Genomic DNA, 19804 nt, shown 5'->3' with positions numbered 1-19804 from the left:
GCCCGTTTATTGATCTCTGTGGTCTGACACAGGCTACTTAGACTTAGACTGTAGATCAGGTTTTCTATGTGCCGGCCTTCAGACCCACACTGGAAAAGCCAGATGAGTTCTCTGTGACCAGCACTGCAAAGCTCCTCCTGGTCTCCCCGCCTTTCTAGATAACAGGAACCTGAATGGCAAGCTTGGACTTGCAGAGTCTGAGGCTTCAGGTTTCCTCGGGCTACTTTTCTAAAACCAAAGGTCATTTTGAAATAACAATTTCAGTGCTTGGCTCTACAAGAATACTAACAGAATGTCCCATTATAACCACCTCCATGTGTGTCTTCCAAAAACCAGAGCAGATGTATTTTTATCAGGCTCAGGAAAATAGGGGCACTTTTCCAAGTCTCTGGATTAGGGCTTGGTATTTAGTTCAGTGGTAGAGCATTTCTCTAGTTTGTGCACAGGCCTCAGATGAGTTCCCAGTAAAACACACACACACACACACACACACACACACACACACACACACACACACAAAACAAAAAATCCTCTGTATTATTTTTAAGAATTTCTGTAGAAAGAATTTTAAGTCACAGGTTGGTATACTTATATTTCAATGAAAACTGCCCGCATATGCTTCTAGAACAAGATTTCCTATAATTGTTGAGTCTTTGCATCTCAAAATGAACTTTATCCTTAAGGCACACCTTTATGTAGGGTTTACAAAAGAAGGTTATGAATCCTGGAATGGAACTTGATTCATGGCTTCTAATAAAGATATTTTAATCCCCCTGCCAAGTTCAGCAACAGGCTTGCCAGAACATAGAATCTCCAGTAAGCCTACTCCTTAATCTTGTGTGAGAAAAGAAAACAGGCCCAAGGGCAGCAGGAATTGAATATGAGAGTCTGTCTCTATTCCCTTCTTCCTGTAAAAGGGCATCACCCAAAGCAACACTGGCAATGTCTACTAGTGCTCAGAGCATTCGCAAATAGAAAGGGCTTCTCCTACCCATGTAGGAAAACACCTTTAGTAACCTACACTCTTAATGTATTTTCTTCATCCAATAAAGACAACTTTTGGTCTATTTTTAAGACCTCAAACATTTTAGATAAGGGGAAAATAGCTTTTGAATCTTCCAACTAATTAGGCTTGGGGGATGGACAAAAAGGAGAAAGATCAATCAAACTGATAGGCAATAAAATATTAAGCTGTGATCGGCTTTTCATTTTGTTTTTGTACTTCTGCTGGAATATGGGTGTGCCTGGCATCCTGGGAATTCACATTTCAGGCAAAGTAATAAAAGTAGATTGTAGAGCCCTGACTCAGAAAAGCTAGCAAATGACTTTAGCCCTTGATTTGCTCAACTTTGCCTGGCTACTCCACTCCCTGCTAAAGATGGACATCTCTGCTCATCTAATTGCCACCCAATTTAATTAAACAGAATGGAACATGGCTTGGTTCTTAAACAGAAAATGAAAGCAAGATTTTCCAGAGAATGATTATGTAAGTGGATGGTGAGTTACCATTTCCAAGAAAATCAGTGGAGTGAAATCAACTCCCTTCTTTGGAAATTAAAACTTGTCATACATTTTTTTTCATTAAGCCTACTATATTTGATCTTTGCTCGAATTTTGCAAAAGGAGATTGTTACTAGAATGTTTAACTACTTTCCACTCACCCACATAGTGACCCCGACGAATATCACATGTTCCTAAGAAAATAAGACTTGACAAGTACAGAGGGATGGGAAGACCAAAAATAAGAGGAAGACCATCTTAAAATTCATTTAATCTGTATGTTCTTCCATTTTCAAAGGAATATATAGATTGCCAACCATGGGGCTTCCTGAAAACAGGAAGCTTTAATACCTGGTTTTGAGGTTGCAATCATTTTCCAAATGTCAAACCCTTGAGTTACTGTAATAAATGGAACACAGCTCACAGATGGTCTTCAGCCCAGCAAGTTATTCATTAGAATATGTTTCATTTTAGTGTAGTCTCAAGAGGACAGATGCTTTAAACAACTCTGACTCAATGCTGACATGTTGGATATGTAAAGCATTGCTCCATTTCCAAGCTTAGGAGATTTGTGTTTAGTATCTAGATGATTAAATTATCAATAGACACATGGGAAACATAAATGATCAGAATTTCTTACTTTGAAAAGTAACTGTAGGAAATGTATCAACCAATGCAAAAACAAACAGTATAAATTTTTGTTAAATTAGTAAGCTTCATTAATTTGAAATGGATAATTTCTACTTAAATCTTTATCATGCTTGGGGATAGCGTATATTATCTAAGCACTCACAAAATCTTGGTAAAATACAGCATAACTCAAACTGGTATCTTATCCAACAGGAAAAAACTGCTCTGAAAGAAAAACTAAACTAAAAGAAGGCACCACAAATGGAGAAGTGTAAATGAATATTCATAAACCATCGCTAGGTAGGAACTAAGCAAAAAGACATCCAATGACCCTTGACATAGTTGGAGTAAGTAGTGCCTGAAAGTTTGAGTCATTATGTACAAAGTAAAAACAGATGGGACAGTTTGTATTAAAAAAAAAAACCAATATTTATCTCTATAATGTTCCAAGGACGTGCTGTGATAGATGTTAGAAAAACATGCAATATAATAAAATGAAAGAACTTTTTTTCACTGTTTTTTTCAAAGGATTTGATCTTAGTCATCCTAAGATTGGACTGGAAAATCCAAAAAAACCTGTACATGTATTTCTCTAGAAAATACCAATTTAGAAGATTCTCTTACATTCTTCAGCAGTATTATATTGGATTAGCTTCACTCAACTACAAATATACACGGTAACAAGATAAACAATGCTAGCCTAACTTGAGAATCATAAACTTAAATGAGACACTGTGGACTTTAGAATATAGTGTATTTCAGGATGTTCAAGGTTCACATTTAGTTTGTATATATATCCCCTTCTACCTCCCAAAAAAAAAACACCTGCAGGAAGAAGCAGCATCCAGAAATCAGAATTAGAATTAAGATTCACTGCTCAGTTTCAAACTGAGGGGGGAAGGCAGGGCCATATATTAAGGGTTGTTAGACCCCTGATGTTACTAAGTGCCTTTGACAGCAAGAAATCAGGGACCTGAGTCCTACAGCCACAGAAAACCAAATTCTGGCAAAACCAGGAATGAACCTATAATTAAATTTTTCTACCAAATATCCAGACAACTCCATATAGTCCACAGTTTGATTTCCATCTTCTAATATTCCCAAGACAAAGGCTCAGAAAACACAGGCATAGGCTGCAGGGACAGCTCAAGGGCTAATGCACTTGCCTCATAAGTATGAAGACAGGAATTTGAACCTTCAGAACCCACATTAGTGCCAATGGACTTGGCTACCTCATGTTATTCTGGAGCTTAGAAAACAAAGACAGAGCATGCCAAGTCCAGCTGGCTCGGCAGACTAGCCATATCAGGAAATCTATGTTCAACAGAGAAGCCATGCTTCAATGAGTAAGATGGAAAGGGATTGGGGAAGACTCCCAAAGTCAACTGCAGGCTGCCACACGTACATTCATCCACATGTGCATCCACACATATGCACGCAAGCCACACACAGCCATGGGAGAAAGAAAATAAACTCTTAACATGCTGTTGAAGGCATTCAGAATATGCTGTCTAAATGCGGTACGATGGCATGTTGATTACTTTTGAGCTGGAAGTATTCCAGAAACAGTGGGTGCTAAGGGTCTCTAAGGCATGTATTGGTATTCCCAAAGAGTAAAATCGTATCTCTGTAACAGAAAGAGCACTATGGACACTGAAGACTCACTGTTGATATCAAAATGGAACTGTAGAAATATATCTAGTCAAGTATTCTTTCTCTTCCAGTAGCATCCCCCATACTGTGCCTACTTACTTTCTTTCAGTATGAAAATTATCAATCTTTTTTACTTTTTTTTTTTGTTTTTTTGTTTTTTTTGTTTTTTCAAGACAGGGTTTCTCTGTGTAGCTTTGTGCCTTTCCTGGGACTCACTTGGTAGTTCAGGCTGGCCTCGAACTCACAGAGATCTGCCTGCCTCTGCCTCCCGAGTGCTGGGATTAAAGGCATGCGCCACCACCGCCCGGCTCTTTTTTACTTTTATAATATGTAATTTCTTGATCTGGTCTTCTCATATTTTCATGTTTTTCCTATGAAGGTGAGAACATAAAAGTATTAAAAAACTCTACCTACCTATGGCACCTGCCTGAGCACATGTCCTCAGCCTCTCTTCTTGTGCTCCATCGGAATCTCCTTCCATCCCAGCTAAGACTCCCAGACTCAGCTAAACTCCAACCATCTCTTCAAAATGTGCTTGCATGCTCCATCTTTAGGCACAGAACTTAATCTCTTGCCCCCAACATCCTCCCCCAACTCTATCTACCCATGTGTTACACACCTGGACTCAGCTCCAGAGAGAAATATTAGATGTGTGCTACCAACACTGCCAACACCATGACCAGAGAACTGCCCTTCCACAGAAAGGGACACCAGACCACATCGCCTACTCCACCCATCCCTGCCGCCTGAGGACTGTGTTTCATCTCCGCTCTTCAGGTACAGGTCCTAGACTTGCATCACAGCTAATTCTACCTGCATACATCACCTGAGAAAAAGTTCCAGGCATCTCCCAAAAATTCTTGAAGATTGACTAAGAGAACCTTCTAACTGTACAGATGGTCTTCTCCTGGTTAGAAACTTCCCTTAGCTGGAACTGAGCCAGTGTTGCTTTCAATACCCCACTTGAACATTCACACTGAATTGCCCAAAGACTGAACCCTAAGCCCCACACAGCTGGTCAACCACCTAACAAAATGGGATGTGTGCTATTTCGAAGTAAGAATCTGTGGTTACAGATTAGTTGCAGTAGAAAAATAAGAAAAATAAGAGCTGTGATCCAGAGGAGCCAAGGCTGCAGCTCAAGCTGGCAGCCAAACTTAGTAATGTGTAAGAGTCTCCCATGTGTTACTAAAGAATACATATTCTTCTTAAAGCCCATGGAAATTTTTCCAAAATACATCACATATTAGGACATTAAAACAAGTACCAACCAATATAGGAAAACTGAAATCATATCTTGCATTTGATAATGGATAACAGATGGATATAAACAAAAGAAAGGACAGAAAATACACAAACTGTTGGAAGATAAACACCACACTACAGAAATCAAGATGGAAATTGAACAAAAATCAGAACACAGCACATCAAAATGGACACAGTGAAGGGAATCGTAACAGTAAAGTTTGTATCACTGTGTGTGTAATCAAAATATTTGAGAGATTTCAAACTAATAACTTAATGATGCCCCTGAAAACCTTAGAAGAACAAGGACAACCAACACCTCAAAAAAGTTGATGGGAAGACATACCCAAATTCAGGCCTGAAATTGATAACAAAAATATAAAATAAAAAAAAAAACCCACAAAGAATCAGTGAAAGGAGAATTGGTTCTTTAAAAAACTTAATAAGACTGACAAAATTTAGCCAAATTAGCCAAAAGAAAAGAGAGAGGATCCACAATAAAAAACTGGAGATGAAAAGAAGGATGCTACAACAGACACTGGGGAAATTCAAAGATGCTCAAGGACATAATTTAAAACTATGTTTCATCAATCCAGAAGATCTAAAAGAAATGAATTTCTAGATTCATATGATCTACCAATCTTAAATCAAGATGAGGTAAATGATTTATTTTTGTTTTATTTAGATTTATGCATTTTGTTCTATGTATAATTGTTTTGCTTGCATATACGTATTGCACCATGTGTAAGCATACTTGGCCCCACTTGGTCAGAAGAGAATGTTGGATCTCCTGTAACTGGAGTTACAGAAGATTGTGAACCATCATGTGGCTATTGCGAATCTAACCCTAGTCTTTTGCATGAGCAACAAGTCCTCTTAATGTCTGAGCCATTTCTCCAACCCCATGAAGTAAGTAGAGATAAACAGATCCAGACACCCAGTAAAATAGATACAACAATTCAAAAAAATCTCCCAAATAAAGAAAAAAAAGTCCAGGGCCAGATGGATTCAGTGCATATTCTACCAGACCTTTAAAGAACACCAACATTCCTATAACTATTCTACAGAATAGGAAGCAAGAAAATTTTCCAATTTTTTTTAAAAAGCCAGTATTATCCTGATACCAAAACCATATCTTTGACGAACATAGATTCAAAAAATTCTCCATAAAATACATACAAACTGAATTCAAAAACACATCCGAAAGGTTATCCATCATGACCAAGTAGACTTCATCCCAGAGGTGCAGGGGTGATTAACATATGTAAATCAATAAACATAATCTACCACATACACAAGCTAAAGGACACAAACCATATGATCATCTTATTACAGGCAGAAAAGGCTTTTGAGGAAATCTAACACCCATTCATGATAAAAAAAAAGTCCTGGAGAAAATGGGGATATATGAGACATTTCTCAATATAATAAAGGAAACATACAGAAAATCCAGAGTCAATATCATCCTAAATAGGGAGAAACCCAAAGCATTTCCATTACAATCAAGAATGAGACAAGGATTTCTACTCTCTCTGCTCCTGCTCAACATAGTATTTGAAGTCTAAACTGGAGCTGTAAGATGAGGGAAGGAAATAAAAAGAATACAAACAAGAAAAAATGTCAAGGCATCTTTATTTGTTGATGATATAATTCTACACAATAAAAGACTCTAGAGATTCCACCAAAAGTCTCCTAGAACTGGTAAATAATTTAACAAAGTAGCAAGATACAAAATTAATGCACAAAAAAATCAGTAGACTTCCTACACACAATGACAAATACACCGAGAAGGAAACCATAGTAGCCTGAAAAAAAAAGATCTAGAATAAATTTAACCAAGGAAATTAAAATATGTACAATGAAAACTTTAAGACACTGAAAAAAGTAATTGAAGAAGATACCAGAAGAAAAGTCTTCCCATGCTCATAAATTGGTAGAATTAATATAGTAAAAATTGCCATCCTACCAAAACCAGTCTACATATTCAATGCAATCCCCATTAAAATTCTAATACAATTCCTCACAGAAATTAAATAAACAATCTTAAATTTCATATGGCACTACAAAAAAACACAGCATAGTTAAAACAATCCTCAACAACAGAGAAAAAGAAAGAAAAGAAAAAGAAACCCAAAAACTGCTGGAGGTATGACCATTCCAAATTTCAATTATGCTATAGAGCTAGAGTAACAAAATTATCATGAGACTGGCATTAATTCATATTCACAGACCACATGCAGAATAAATGTCACTGAAGAACTAAAGATGTTTCAAAAAAAAAGTCATTTGGACTTACATTACTGTAGAAGTTTCCGTGTGTGTGTGTGTGTGTGTGTGTGTGTGTGTGTGTGTGTGTGTTACAAGTCCATAAATAAACATTAAAAGAATCAAAATGGAGTTACCATATAACAGGACAGCAAGGCTTCTACCAGACACCAGAGGCTAACCAATAGCACAGTCCCAGGAAAGATTTGCTTCTTTAGGAGTTTTTGGCTAATGAAGTCCCAAAGACCCCCAAACATTACAGGCTGTTACCATTGCTGTCAGTTATCCTTCAGATGTTGATAATGAGACCCTTTTGCTGAATATATTCCATACTTGGGTCACAGAAGATGGAGAAATCCAGCTGATACTGGCCTGGAAATTCATCCTTACTGACTAGCTTTATAGTGCTGGAAGGTGTTATGCAAGCTACTGGAGGAGAAAAGTAATCACCAGTCATACCCTGTGAATATGAATCCTATGAACAATAATGAGTAGTCTGGCAAGAGATGCCCATGCAAACAATAGTGACAGAACTAGAGCTACTTTTAAAGTAACCAATCATGTTCTAATAGGATTCAAGTCCTGCTCCACAAAATGAAACTCATGCTTGGCTTTATCATCTGGCTAGGAACCTATGAATGGACAGCTCCTAGACCTTAGGAGGGAACCTACTATTATTCTGCTAAAGGGATACAGTGTTAAACCAAATTCTAATGTCCTATTATACCCATAGATTAAGGCATCTCTCAAACCTCAATCAGTGAAGCTTTGTTTGCAATAAGTGATGATCAATACAGAAACCCACAAGTAGTCAAAGTACGGGGGGAAATGGAATAACAAATATCCAGTCCTAAATGGAAACCTCTCCTCCCATATAGACCACAGCTCCTCCTCCCAAAGCTCAGGGAGTATTGCAGAAGAGAGGGAGGAGAAAGTCAAAGAGCCAGCGGCAGTGAGACTACAAACAAAGTCTTCTGGACACATCAGAACAACTGCACATATGAATTCATGGCTATTATGATAACATGCATCCAGTTCCAGTATGGAGATGTAAGTTGAGTTGAGATCTCACCCCTAGCAAGGAACTATTGACAGTTCTTAGCTACTGAGAGACAAAATGTCAGTTTTTCTCTAAAAGTATAGCCCATGATAGAGGAATTATGCTCCAGTAGTAGAAGGCCACACTTTACTGAATATTTAAGTAACACATCCAAGAATATTTAGGTAACAAACTGGCCTTGTTATGAAAAGGGGGGGGTGACAAAATTGGGTGGGAAGGGAAGGCCCGGATCTAGAGAAGTGAGAGCAAATATGAATAAATACAGAAACACATTGTATAAAATTCTCAAGGAACTATTACACTTTTAAGGTATCAGATAAAACAAGTGTGATTTTTCTCCTGGTAATCTTTCTTTTAGACAGGGCCTTACGTAGTCCAGGCTGGCTTCAAAGTCACAGAGAGTGACTCTGAACTTCGGTGACACTTGCCTCCACCCTTAAGCACTGGGATTACAGGTGTTCACTACCATGCTAGTTTGGTGGCTGCTAGGGACTGAACACAGGGCTTCACACATGCTAAGAACACAGGGCTTCACGCATGCTAAGAAGCACTCTACCAACTTAGCTACATCCTCTGTCTCCTGTTAATAATCGGTTTTATTGTCAACTAATTCCAAGGCCTACCTACAGAATGTACAATAGCAGAGAACACATATTTATTCATCTCAGTGGACAGGGCTGGTTGGGGTTCTTCAATTACTGCCCACGGTAATTAAACATTCTCTTAAGTGTACCATCAAATCTCCACACTCGGGCAATAGGACTTGCTTGTCGTCCTAATGTCTGCCTCTCAGGCTATATAGTTTTTATGTATGGAGACAAAAAATGCTGAAGTATTTTCATTAAGTTTGCAATCAGCATTTTAAGTTTTACCAAAGTTGATGATGTTACATGTGAAACTTGGAGGTCTCTCTGGTTTTCTGTTTGTTTATTTGTTTGTTTTTTATTTTAAAGGAGACTTAGAGGAAAGCTTGAGGATAACTTCCTAGCATCTGAGAGAGAAACAAGGCAAGTGAGCCGGAGAAGAAGAAAACAGAAATCCAAGTCTTTGAGTTGGGTCCAAGGAGGCTGGCAGATTCAGGAAAGGAGATCGTGAAGCAGTCACCTAGTAGAAGAAGGAGGAAGCTTTAGGGAAAGAATGAGAAAGTGGAGATTGTCAGGGAAGCATGCTTGGATACTGGGCTTTTGGCCAGTAGCCAAAGAAAAAGATAATGAGAGAGAGAGATAGAAGGAGGGGGAGAGGAAAAAGAGAAGAGAAGAGAAGAGAAGAGAAGAGAAGAGAAGAGAAGAGAAGAGAAGAGAAGAGAAGAGAAGAGAAGAGAAGAGAAGAGAAGAGAATTAAATTCTTTGTAACTCAAGAAAAGTTGCGGGCCCTGTGGAAGAGGGACTTCTGGGAAAGGTACATTATGCCATTAAGGGGAAATTGATGACTCCCCTTTCCTTGGAATCAGATTTCAGGTGGCCAGGCATCTCTTGGACAGGTGGTTAACAAGTCCATCTAGATTCGTTCTTAAGAAAAAAGACAATAATATATATTGTTCCGCTCTTCGGAGCCTATCAGATTGTCATGTCTCCACCCAGGACCAGAGCTACCACATTCTTTTGATCAGCAGACCTAAGGAAGGGCAGACCTGTTATCTACCTTTCTAGTGTCAGCAGGACAAATGGGACTGGAGTCCCCAGCTGACCATGAAGGCAGGACTCATCCTCAGTGGCCTTCCAAGCTACTAATCCTCAAATAGCAACCTAACATCCCCCCTCAAGGGCCGAGACTCTAAAATCATTTGGATGTATTGAAGTGTGTGTGTGTGGCAGGGGCTGGGGGTGGGGTGGGGATAATAGCTAACACTGATTCCTCCCGTGAAAATCCGGAGCTCTAATCCCAAACTGTTTACAGAAGGTTTATAGAAGCTCTAATTACAAACTGTTTAGTGTCTATCCTGGAGCTTCAGTCATGCCACCACACGCAACTTCCAGACAGTGGTGTTTGTTTGGAACAAGAAATAAATAAGGAGAAGGTAGGACTAGGGGACCAGAGCCTTCTAGCATTTCTATCCTGGAACTGGAACTTACCCAAGGGCACTTCGTACCCCTGGCTAAGGACAAGACTAAGAACTGCTTACATTTGGAGTTCCTGCTCCCAAAGCTGCCTTGCCAGTTTCCACCTCCTGTTCTCATCATTAAGGAATAAATATAATCAAATAAGATCCATGTAGAACAGCTGAGCACAGAAAACTCAGTAGAAGTGGAAGACAGGTCATAGCTGTGCGTGGACAAGATTGGGAGGATAGGAAGATGAACTGTCTTTGACTGACTCTTTACAGCTCTTGCCTAGTGACGTTGCTTTCTCCTGATCATAGTTATCATTGTGCTATTTAAAGTACAACATTTAAGTAGTTTGTGGCATAAGCATGCTGTGGTCCACCTCACATCCAACCAGACTCTGCAGCCAGTTGGATTTTCTAAGTGTTAGAAATAAAACTTGTGACATTAGGTTGAACTATGTGAAAGTAAACATATGACCAAATATAACTTACAAGCATACCGTTTCCTAGGATTCAACCTAATAGATGGTAAGGAGAATATTTCTAAAAGAGACATGACACCATGTGTTTAGTATTGGTGAAGAGAAAGCAGAACAACGGATCGTCATTTTCACTGAAGACATTAGATGAGAAGTTGGTCTCAGCCTTTATTAGAAAGAATGCACATTAAGCAATAATAATAATAAAAAAAATCTCTGAGGGTGAATGATGCCATCTGTTCTAGCTGGCCACTACAAAAATCCCACTGCAGTTGGAATTTTGAAAGACGGTTATGTATGTTAATCGCAGAATGATATGAGAAAGAAATCAATGTGAATTTGTAGCTGAGGAAATTAATGACAAACATTGAGTATCCTTTACACAGTGGCGTAAGGAAACAGGGAAGAATATTCCCTTCCACTGGGTCTGTGCCCTCTGTTGCAGCCACTGTCCTTTCTGTTCTTGCTGAGATCTTTTGTAATTGAGCCCACATTTTTATGACTCAACCTAGACTTTACAGTAAACCAATTCAGTGATGTACGAAAGTCTGTTTAGGGTCCCTAGCTTCCCTAACATTTTGTCCTCTAAGCAATCCACTGGCTCCAAACACACCCCAGCTAATTGCTCATTCAAAGTACACACTGAAACAGCAAGTAAGAACTAGTTGACAATCTCCGTCATTTCCCTTAGGTTAGTTCAAACTATTTCTACACTCCTCACACTTCTAATTGCCCTCCCATACCTGAGCTTGGAGACAGTTTTGTTGGAAAATCTTACAGCACTGGAAGCTTTGTTGGTTTCCTTCCATCTAATGTAATGTTTGCCTTATTTCTTCCAGTCCTACTTATTCAATTTGTGACTTTAAAAAAAAAGAGAGAAAAGGAGAAAAAGAATATTTACTTTTTTCAAAACCAAGAAAGTCCTTTACATTTCCTAAGAATCTGGTCACTACCAGCCATTTCTCTGTCATTATCTTACAAATTATCTTTTGCTTTCAAAGGAATTTCTCCTAATGGGTTGATTCTAAGCTACAGCCCAACCCTGGTGTTCCTGCCTCTGAGTGTTATTCCTCAGCTCTCCTTCACTTCAATATTTTGATGCACTAGCAATGTTTTTCTTGCAGCATCACCTCTACATCCTTTCTTTTGGCAGCGTTAAGACCAAACATCTGTTTTTTTGTCCTGCTTTTGCATCTGTTGCTGTGGCTCTGGTATTTAGGCTTTGTTAGAAAAAAAAGGAGCTCTACTGCCTCATCTAGATCAAGAAGCATGATGAACCTACAGACTTGCCTTAAGTGGAGAAATTTCACTGACTCCCATTCAGGTTTTCTCAAGGAACTTACCTGTTAGTCAAAGTTGTCAAGTGTGCTAGTATCACATTCTTCATAGTCCTTCAGTGTTGGTTGGATCTAAAGTGACAAACTATTTTCAAGATTTATTTTATTCTCATTTGTGTTTGTGTTTGTGTGTGCATCTATTCTACATGTGTGCTTAAAGATGCCAGAAAGAAGCATTGGAACCCCTGGAGCTGCAGTTACAGATGGCTGTGAACCACCTGACATGAATGCTTGGACCTGAACTTGGTCCTCTTCCAGGAAGAGCAAGTATTCATAACATCTGAGCCATCACTCCAGCTCCATGACAGCACCCTCCCCCCTTTTTAAGTTCCTAATGTTTTCAATGTATGTCTTGCCTCTTTTCTACTGAACTTTCTTTAACGACATTTTTTCTGCTGTAGGTATCTGAACTTGAAAGTCTTCCACATTTAGGCAAGTTTTTAAAATTATCAGCTCCCTTTAATTACTTTGATTGAACTTATAAAATCATGTTATCAATCCACAGTTTGGAATTAAACAGTAGATTTAAGAGATTTATATGTCAATATAAATGACTACAAGTTCTATTAGTACTTTTATTAATAGTAAAAAAGATAGGCACATTGAATAGGGGTCAGCATGTGCCCAGAATATATTCTTTTGTAATTTAAATGTCTGCTGTGTGAAAAGTGGGTTTTATTGTTTAATCAGTAAACTAAGGTTCACTAAGCAAACTAGTAGCAAGAAAACATGAATAAAATAATTATTCCTTTTATTGTAAGAAGACGTCTAGGGAAAATCTTCATGAAGAATGGGTTGAGCAGATGATGGATTACAAAGCAGGGAAATCTAGAAGACACGGGGAAATCTGGAATAGTGTGACCTCCGAACACAGTTTCATCATCACACAAACACAATGCTCCTTATTGTTGGTGTTCAGAAAGAGTGCTGAGGACAGTTGCCTTGATATGCACATGTCTACTGTCCCAGGGCCGAAACACATTGTCCCTGAGCACCAGTTGGACCACCTATTATTTTGCTCCACCCTACAAACTAAGACATGTTGTTTTCCCATGGCTATAATGATACAAATTCCCCAACTGTCTTAAAAACAGACAGGGTCCAAGTGCTGTGTTGGCAAAATTCAAGTGAGAACAATGTAAGCCCTCAAAAATCAAGGAAACTCCCTGAGTTGCTGCCAGACTCTTATTTTTTTTTCCTTATTGACAGTATATATACTGCTCCTAACATGATTCTCTCCCCCGCCCCCCATGTGTGTGTGTGTGTGTGTGTGTGTGTGTGTGTGTGTGTGTGTGTCTGTGTGTGTGTGTCTGTGTCTGTGTCTGTGTGTGTGCATGTGTGCAGATGTCCCAGAGGGATAGAAGAGTCAATTAAAACCCCCTGGAGCCAGAATTACAAACAGATGTGAATGCCTGGCATGGTGGTTGGGAGTTGAACTCAGATCCTCTGTAAGAGCAGCAAGTACTTTTACCCGCTGGGCGGTCTCTCCAGCTGTAGATCCCATTCTTAGAAATTTGCATTCTAAGCCTTTCTTATATTTGAAATAATAACATACTGTAAGAAGTTAGAATCATCCATCTTGCAAAACAAATGATTCGGCAATTTCTCAGCATAGAATTGCACAACCTGAAAGAACAAGAAGTGAGATTTTAAAGGTTTGCATTTCCTACCTGTTCATATATATTGACACTATGGAGTGTCCTTTCACACTGGCACACATTGCCATACAGACTGCCTTTAGAGCTCTTTGGTTTGACATTGTATAGCTGTTGATATTTTGAAATCACATTGAATGAAAAGTTTACCTTAGTACATACTACATTACCTATTGAATTGAAAGTATTTGGTATCAGTTAGGAACTTTCAAATTACATATTCTACTCCATTCATTTGTTGCCAGTGATTTTTGTAGTGGCAGATTTCTTTGAAAAAAAAATTATTAAGGCCAGGTGGTGATGGTGCACACCTTTTAATCCCAGCACTTAGGAGGCAGAGGCAGGCAGATCTCTGTGAGTTCAAGGCCAGCTTGGTCTACAGAATGAGTTCCAGGACAGGCACCAAAACTACAGAGAAACCCTGTCTTGAAAAAAAAAATTTTTTTTTAAGTATTATCTCTGCTTAAGAAACACATTCTGCTAGGCGGCAGTGGCGCACACCTTTAATCCCAGCACTTGCAGGGCAGAGCCAGGCAGATCTCTGTGAGTTCGAGGCCAGCATGGTCTACAGAGTGAGATCCAGGACAGGCACCAAAACTACACAGAGAAACCCTGTCTCAAAAAACCAAAAAGAAAGAAAAGAAAAAACAGAAACAAATTCCACATGCAATGTGCAATGTAAATGTTTGTTAAGTTTTTTTTTCAAGTCCTTAACCCCATTCAGCAATATGAGATCGGTGGGCGGGGGATGCAGCTTTCAGGAACCCCAAAGCAACTGTCTCGGATTCACTCCAAGTACCTACCTTATCTGCACAGTGATAAACAGAATCCAGACACTGAGAAGTGACCTGCTGAACAAGTAAACTGAGAGAGATGAGGGCAATTTGCTCCCGACAAATGAGCAGCAAATCCACCAGTAAAAGTCAAATTTGCTAACTCATGGTCCCGTGTGTTTCCATCATCTGTTAAGAACTTAGATAGCTATAAATTATCAAGTGTTATTCACTTTCCTCACCTAACTCATGCCAAGCTACCTCATTGTAATCAAGAGGTAAATCAAGTTCAAATTTAGGGAAACCTGGCTTCATTTCTGATTGGTTAACTAAGGTTACTATATGACTGAGCATGAAGATCTCTCTGTATCAATTTCTCACCTGTGAGATGGGAATAATTATTTCTGATCAGTCCTAACCACTTAATACTACTAAAAGAATAAGTAAGATCATACACACACACACACACACACACACACACACACACACACACACACACGCACACACACGCACGGCGCGCTCATGCACACACACATGCCTACTAAAATTACAGAGAGAACACAGCAACAAAACTGTGGAGTAGTTGCCTGGCATATGCATGCACACCTACAATCTTAGCAGTTGGGGGATGGAGCCAGCTTGACCTGCATGGGAGACAATACCAATAAAATATTCAGGAATACAGAAATAAAACAAAACTTGAAAAACACCTAGGCTATATCTATTCTTTCATTTAAAGAAAGCAATTAACCGTTGCAGGGCTCTCTGTATTTTGTAGCTGCCTTTTTTGTGAGAAGAAAATTTCTCCAATAAGTCAATTTTAAGTTGTGTGGTAATCCCATTCTTTGTTTTACAGGGCTAAAATTCATTTACTCCTTGCTTGGACCCATAAGATAACTAAAAGCAGAATGAAATCTTGACATTTCTGCCTTCACTCTGTGTCAGCACTCAGGCTAAAGGCAGAGAGGTAAAATTACTATCCTAACCTCTCCACCTTAGCTATCTTAAATTCTAGTACAAACAAAACCTCCCAGGAAAGGTCATTCTCCTAGATGGGAACTCTCTCCCACAAGAGCTCAACAGTTAACAGATTGACAGTTTAGCAATTTATGGCACTGCTATGGAGGACGAACTGGGGCTCAGATAAAGATGGGTCAACATGCGTAGCTCTATTTATTTGTTCCTCTTCCCAATATGGACACACTGGATAGGTCTGTCTCTGGTTTTCACTATTCTTTTCGCTTTCATTGGTATTTTAGGTCTGGCAGCCAAGTCCTGCCTGTGGGGGCTGGTTGAGCCTCAGCTTTAATTTAAAAGACAATATTATATAACTTCAGATTCATCTCCTTAAGGAGCAGATCACATTCTGTTATATTTGTCCCAAACAATGCTACTTAGCATTGCTAACATCTCACAGAGAAGTTTCTATTTCTGGTGACGGCCACAGAGGTGGTCTGAATAAATGCTTGTGGCAATGTATAATGAAGAAAACTGAATTTGCTAGGTTATCAATTCAGTGTATTAGAACAGTCTCTCTTGATCACGTTGCGGGTAAACATAGCTGTCCTTGTGAAGTATATACAGGTCACAGACTGCATAATGCATTGTAAGTTTCTATTTCTGATGAAGAGATTTGACAATGTTTACTGGGTTTATATATTTACTTAAGTCGTATACTTGAATTTTTGCCAGTAAATATTATCAGATATGTTTGTTCTGGACTATGTCTCATTTTAAACCAAAAGACATTGAAATGAAATATGCAGTGAACACTTCAAATGTGACTATATCAGTGTGTGAATTCAACAAAAACAGAGGGAAATTATTTAGAGAGGACTTTAGAAGGAAGATACACAGTCCGAGTTTCCTTTGCTTATAAGTTTCATAATGGATGTGTTCACAATGAAAGAACTGGAAGTTATTACAATGTCAGTGTATTCCTCAGCTGTACTGAGTGTTTTATTCACTATATACCAATAATAAGCAGTACCACATGCACGTAGGACAGCACACTGAAAAAACAAGATGCAAATCACACTTCCGGGATACAGGAGCATAGGATATACAAATATAGAGTCAGGGATCTCATGACAAATACCAGCCCTGGGGCTTTATACTTCTAGGAGGAAGTGGCAGCTCAGATTGAAAGTTGGTGGACATTAGGCAAAGGAACAGGATGTTTAAAGTAAAGAGAGTTGTATGTATGCAGAGACCCAGACTTGTAAATGTGATGTTTAGAGAAGTAAAATTAACTCCCTTTGGCTGAACACAGGATCAGAGGCCAAATACTAATCATACTAACCTGAGGTGGCGCCGGAGACATAATTAATCAGGAGAAGGGGAAATAAGATTCATAAAATTCCATTAAAGACTTGTATTTTATTCAAACAAGAGCAAATATTAAAAGGTTGGCGGCAGAGGAGTCCATGATCAGATTTTCGTTCTGAAGTTCACACCACAGTCTAAACAACATCGTCACGGGAAGATCAGAAAACTAAGGAGACTGACGTAAGTAACCATGATGGGATAGAGCAGAGCCGTCTATGAAGTCTTCCACAATATGTGAAAAGTGAAGCGACACCTTGAGGCTTGATGATGACAGAAGTGAGAGGTTGACTATGCAAGGGGAAGAGAGAAGACTATGACAACCACCCGAGTTTCTGGTGTCAGGTCCTAGAAGAATCAGGGTGTGTGGGGGTCGGTATTTGGCAAAACAGAGAACAAAAGCAGGACAGCTCACAGGGGCAGGCAGTGGAAGTGACATTAAAATGGGGATGAGTTCTCTGTCATGAGATTTCTAGATAGAGGGGGCCAGCAAGATGTTGCAGAGGTAAGTATGAATTCGAATTCAAGCAAGTGTCTAAAAGCTACCAGTCAGAAGAAAAAAAGAAAAAAAAAACACATTTAGGTAAAACACAGTAGAGCTAATGGGTGCAAGAAGTGAGAATACTAATTTGCCTTTTTCTTTTTCACCTTGACCAAAGGCAAGTAATTATATGTGGATGTCTCACCTCCATTATGGCTCAAATATTTTGGAAAGGTTGTGCCCATTGTTCTGACCTGACAGCTCCCTCCCAAAGAACTAGCTCTTAGGATGCCAGAAAGCATCTTGGAAGCTTTCAAGGGAAACAAACAACCAATAATTCTACCCAGCTATTGTGCCTATGAACCAAAACAGCAACCAGCATGGCGTGATATCTCTAAGAGTACGCTAGTGGTACACATAACTTACTAGTAACCAACACCTCTCTAGTTGGACTTAAGACCTGCTTGGCAAAAGGGAAATCACACCGGTACTGGAAACCTAGCCAGATGCTTAGGGCTAGTGGATTCTTGGATTGATGTAGCACATACCATGGCTACTTTACTAAACCAGAATAGTTTCTAGCTACATTCTAAACATTTATCCTTATTTTCACAGATGAGTATAGGTCTCAACCCTTGTCAAATGTAGGAACAAGTGATCACATGGTTCTTGCCCCAAATGATATAACCACAGCACAACCTGGGCCTAATTCTCAGTGATCATGGTAGAAGAGGAGGCAGAAATACTGTAAGAACAGAGCAACAAGAAATTTGCTGCAGGATTGTGTCTCCTAGAAATGTCAGAGAAACTATTCCCAGGACATGTCTGGCTAACCAACACCTGAAAAAGGATGGCACCAATGGACATACGAACTTGGGAGGGGGAAATCTCATGAGACTTCAGCCCTTGACTAAAAATCACAAGTAACTAAGGATGGCTAAAAACCAGAGAAGTATTCTTCCCTGGAGAAGAGCCCCCCAAATTGATTATCCAACACCAAGTTGTCAGCACTGAAATATACGTATAAGTAACATTGTACAGACTAAACAGGTTGTGCATATTTAGGAATAAATACGTATACATACAGAGTTAGAGGCCATGAATTTTAGAGAAAGCAAGGGGATACACAGGAAGGGCTTGAAAGAGGAAAGAAAAGTGGAGAGCAATGTAATCGGTTATTAATTTCAAAAAAAAGTTTTAAAGTTTGAGCCTATTTGGATCTATGGATAAGGGAAAATCCCAGTGGGAATGTAATCAGTTAAGGAGAAGGGGGAAATCCATTTGAATACTTTCATGTAGTGGGTCGACTGCCAAGAAGGGGGAGAGAGAGCTAAGGCCCTGAGCAAAAGTTGTTTGCAGCTCATTGGGAGACTTGGAGTTTAATTAAATATAATATTTGTTAAAGGTCCCTAGAGAAACACAAAAATTGATGGCTCTGATTTATAAACTTTCTCTCTGTATTACTTGAGTATTTTCCCTGATGTCTTTCTACCTGTCTTTAAGGCCTCCGAGACCTTGTAAGATGCCAATCATTCAAGGCCTCCCTTAAATCCCACCACCCCAACACAAGCATCTTCAGTACTGCATAACTGATCTGTAACATAGTTTTCTTCTGATCATTAGTTACCGAGACACTAATTTAGGTACATTCCAGAACCATCTAAGGCCCCCCACATGTCCTACTACCTGAACACAAGCACCTTTGGTATTTACCTGTGTGGTATCATTTTTTTTATTTTCTGAGGTAATTCAGGTACTATTTAACACATCCCAATTTCTTAATACTTTACATAGAGTCGCTGTTTATTGGCAATGTATGTTACATGGCCTGTAAGTCCAAGCTGAAATGAACAAGAACCATTCATCCACAGCCCAGAAGAACTGCCTCATGGTTAAATTATGAGGGAACTCTTACCAATCAGGTCCTGAAGTAATCTAAAGATCAACACTAAACTATATGCTTACTTAAAAATATAAAAAGAATAATTTATTGAATACGCTAATGGTCATATCAAACCCTAGAGAATATCATATGGTTTCGTATTTTCTCCCTTGACCTTGAGATAAGAGAACATAAGAAACACTGGAAGCTACCCAAATGTGATTTCTGGAAAAGGTTTAAGATTATTGAAATTATCCAGGATTTTAGTGTATAAACTTAAATCCTCTGAAACGTGACAAACTTTTATTAGGAGAAATAAAGGGAAACATGGTGGAGTCCCATCTTCCTCATAATTCCAGTCTTGAAGGCTAACAAATTTTAACATATTGATTATTCCCCTGTGATTCTGAATCTTTTATTCTTCTATGACATCCATGGAATGCACATCTTTTTTTTTTTTTTTTTTTTTTTTGGT

Source organism: Peromyscus maniculatus, chromosome 17 (assembly GCF_049852395.1).
Source record: "Peromyscus maniculatus bairdii isolate BWxNUB_F1_BW_parent chromosome 17, HU_Pman_BW_mat_3.1, whole genome shotgun sequence".
NCBI lineage: Eukaryota > Metazoa > Chordata > Mammalia > Rodentia > Cricetidae > Peromyscus > Peromyscus maniculatus.
Note: the sequence above shows the minus strand (reverse complement) of the source record.